The sequence below is a fragment of the Scyliorhinus torazame genome, chromosome 4 (genome assembly GCF_047496885.1).
Source record: "Scyliorhinus torazame isolate Kashiwa2021f chromosome 4, sScyTor2.1, whole genome shotgun sequence".
Taxonomy (NCBI): domain Eukaryota; kingdom Metazoa; phylum Chordata; class Chondrichthyes; order Carcharhiniformes; family Scyliorhinidae; genus Scyliorhinus; species Scyliorhinus torazame.
In genome coordinates this window covers 1,651,269-1,655,046 of record NC_092710.1, presented here as the reverse complement: position 1 = coordinate 1,655,046, position 3,778 = coordinate 1,651,269, and the positions used below count along the sequence as shown (strand labels likewise).

The 3,778-nt window shown below is 65.7% G+C and overlaps 1 long non-coding RNA gene across 1 annotated transcript in view; it reads right to left on the bottom strand.

Moving 5' to 3' along the window:
- Positions 1–207: 207 nt before the first annotated feature.
- Positions 208–3,778, bottom strand: part of LOC140411542 (uncharacterized) — a 6,330-nt gene continuing 2,759 nt past the window's right edge. Inside the window, exon 2 of the long non-coding RNA XR_011940856.1 lies at positions 208–466. This is a non-coding gene — a long non-coding RNA (uncharacterized lncRNA). The remainder of the gene's footprint in view (positions 467–3,778) is intronic.

The following is a 3,778-nucleotide window of genomic DNA, read 5'->3' as shown; positions in this document are numbered from 1 at the left end:
GTTAGAGCGATAGGGAGGGTTGTGGGGGCTGGAGGAGGTTATAGAGATAGGGAGGGTGCTGGGACTGGAGGAGGTTGCAGAGATAGGGAGGGTGCTGGGACTGGAGGAGGTTACAGAGATAGGGAGGGTGCTGGGGACTGGAGGAGGTTACAGAGATAGGGAGGGTGCTGGGACCATGCTGTGTCTGTTACGTGGACAGTTCCGCAGTGAGTCTGAAGAAGTTTTATTGGGGATATTGAACATTAAATGCAATCTGTCCCAATGTCAGACCAATGTCTGTTTTACAGGAACAAGCGAAGTCTCAGGTATATAAATAATTGCCAGGCGACAGGGACTCTGGGGAAGCCCCACAAGTCGAGCAGCATGGTCACTCGCGCTGGCTGTTCACAGGGCGGCTCTCACACTCCCATCCTGCCCGACCGACCGATCCGTTTCTCCATCTCCGGGCGAAATGTCGGATTAAACCCTGAGACAGAGAGAGACACAGTTACACAGTGGGCAGCACGGCGATCGGAGACCCGCTTGGGAGAGACAGGGGGGGGGGGGGGGAAAGAGAGGGAGACACAGTTACACAGTGGGCAACACGGCGATCGGAGACCAGCTTGGGGGAGACGGGAGGGGGGGGGGGGGGGGGGGGGGGGGGGGGAGGGGGAGAGAGAGACGCAGTTACACAGTGGGCAACACGGCGATCGGAGACCCGCTTGGGGGAGGGGGGGGGAAGAGAGAGACACAGTTACACAGTGGGCAACACGGCGATCGGAGACCCGCTTGGGGGAGACAGGGGGGGGGGGGGGGGGGAGAGAGAGACACAGTTACACAGTCGGCAACACGGCGATCGGAGACCCGCTTGGGGGAGACAGGGGGGGGGAGAGAGAGACACAGTTACACAGTGGGCAACACGGCGATCGGAGACCCGCTTGGGGAGACGGGGGGGGGGGGGGGGGAAGAGACACAGTTACACAGTGGGGCAACACGGCGATCGGAGACCCGCTTGGGGGAGACGGGGGGGGGGGGGGGGGAGAGACACAGTTACACAGTGGGCAACACGGCGATCGGAGACCCGCTTGGGGAGACGGGGAGACGGGAGAGAGAGAGACACAGTTACACAGGGGGCAACACGGCGATCGGAGACCCGCTTGGGGGAGGACGGGGGGGGGGGGGGGGGGGGGAGAGACACAGTTACACAGTGGGCAACACGGCGATCGGAGACCCGCTTGGGGGAGACGGGGGGGGGGGGGGGGAGAGACACAGTTACACAGTGGGCAACACGGCGATCGGAGACCCGCTTGGGGGAGACGGGGAGACGGGGAGAGAGAGAGACACAGTTACACAGGGGGGCAACACGGCGATCGGAGACCCGCTTGGGGAGACGGGGGGGGGGGGGGGGGGGGGAGAGACACAGTTACACAGTGGGCAACACGGCGATCGGAGACCCGCTTGGGGGAGACGGGGAGAGAGAGAGACACAGTTACACAGGGGGCAACACGGCGATCGGAGACCCGCTTGGGGAGGACCGGGGGGGGGGGGGGAGGGAGAGACACAGTTACACAGTGGGCAGCACGGCGATCGGAGACCCGCTTGGGGGGAGACGGGGAGGGGGGGGGGGGAAGAGAGACACAGTTACACAGTGGGCAACACGGCGATCGGAGACCCGCTTGGGAGGGGGGGGGGGGGGGGGAAGAGGACACAGTTACACAGTGGGCAGCACGGCGATCGGAGACCCGCTTGGGGGAGACGGGGAGGGGGGGGGGGAGAGACACAGTTACACAGTGGGGCAACACGGCGATCGGAGACCCGCTTGGGGGAGACAGGGGGGGGGGGGGGGGGGAAGAGAGAGAGAGAGACACAGTTACACAGTGGGCAACACGGCGATCGGAGACCCGCTTGGGGGAGACGGGGGGGGGGGGGGGAGAGAGAGAGAGAGACACAGTTACACAGTGGGCAACACGGCGACCGGAGACCCGCTTGGGGGAGACGGGGGGGGGGGGGGGGAGAGAGACACAGTTACACAGTGGGCAACACGGCGATCGGAGACCCGTCTTGGGGGAAGGGGGGGGGGGGAGAGGAGACACAGTTACACAGTGGGCAACACGGCGAAGGAGACCAGCTTGGGCGAGACGGGAGGGGGGGGGAGAGAGAGAGAGAGACACAGTTACACAGTGGGCAACACGGCGATCGGAGACCCGCTTGGGGGAGACGGGGGGGGGGGGGGGGGGGGGGGCGGGGGGAGAGAGAGAGAGACACAGTTACACAGTGGGCAACACGGCGATCGGAGACCAGCTTGGGGGAGACGGGAGGGGGGGGGAGAGAGAGAGACACAGTTACACAGTGGGCAACACGGCGATCGGAGACCAGCTTGGGGGAGACGGGAGGGGGGGGAGAGAGAGAGAGAGACACAGTTACACAGTGGGCAACACGGCGATCGGAGACCCGCTTGGGCGAGACGGGGGGGGGGGGGGGGGGGAGAGGCACAGTCGGCAACACGGCGATCGGAGACCCGCTTGGGCGAGACGGGGGGGGGGGGGGGAGGGAGAGGCACAGTCGGCAACACGGCGATCGGAGACCCGCTTAGGGGAGACGGGGGGGGGGGGGGGGGACAGAGAGAGACACAGTTACACAGTGGGCAACACGGCGATCGGAGACCCGCTTGGGGAGACAGGGGGGGGGGGGGGGGAGAGAGAGACAGACACAGTTACACAGTGGGCAACCACGGCGATCGGAGACCCGCTTGGGGAGACAGGGGAGGGGGGGGAGAGAGAGAGAGAGACACAGTTACACAGTGGGCAACACGGGCGATCGGAGATCCGCTTGGGGGAGACAGGGGGGGGGGGGGGGGAGGGAAGAGAGACACAGTTACACAGTGGGCAACACGGCGATCGTAGACCCGCTTGGGGGAGACGGGGGGGGGGGGGGGGGGGGGGGGGAAGAGAGACACAGTTACACAGTGGGCAACACGGCGATCGGAGACCCGCTTGGGGGAGGGGGGGGGGGAGAGAGAGACACAGTTACACAGTGGGCAACACGGCGATCGGAGACCAGCTTTGGGGGGGGGGGGGGGGAGGGGGGGGGGGGGGGAGGAGAGAGAGAGACACAGTTACACAGTGGGCAACACGGCGATCGGAGACCCGCTTGGGGGAGACGGGGGGGGGGGGACACAGTTACACAGTGGGCAACACGGCGATCGGAGACCCGCTTGGGGGAGACAGGGGGGGGGGGGGGGGGGAAGAGAGACACAGTTTACACAGTGGGCAACACGGCGATCGGAGACCCGCTTGGGAGAGGGGGGGGGGGGAGAGAGAGACACAGTTACACAGTGGGCAACACGGCGATCGGAGACCCGCTTGGGGGAGGGGGGGGGGGGGAAGAGAGAGACACAGTTACACAGTGGGCAACACGGCGATCGGAGACCCGCTTGGGGGAAACAGGGGGGGGGGGGGAGAGAGAGAGAGACACAGTTACACAGTGGGCAACACGGCGATCGGAGACCCGCTTGGGAGAGACAGGGGTGGGGGGGGAAAGAGAGAGAGGCACAGTTACACAGTGGGCAACACGGCGATCGGAGACCCGCTTGGGGAGACGGGGGGGGGGGCGGGGGGGAGAGAGAGAGAGACACAGTTACACAGTGGGCAACACGGCGATCGGAGACCCGCTTGGGGGAGACGGAGGGGGGGGGGGGGGGGAGAGAGAGACACAGTTACACAGTGGGCAACACGGCGATCGGAGACCAGCTTGGGGGAGACGGGAGGGGGGGGAGAGAGAGAGAGAGACACAGTTACAC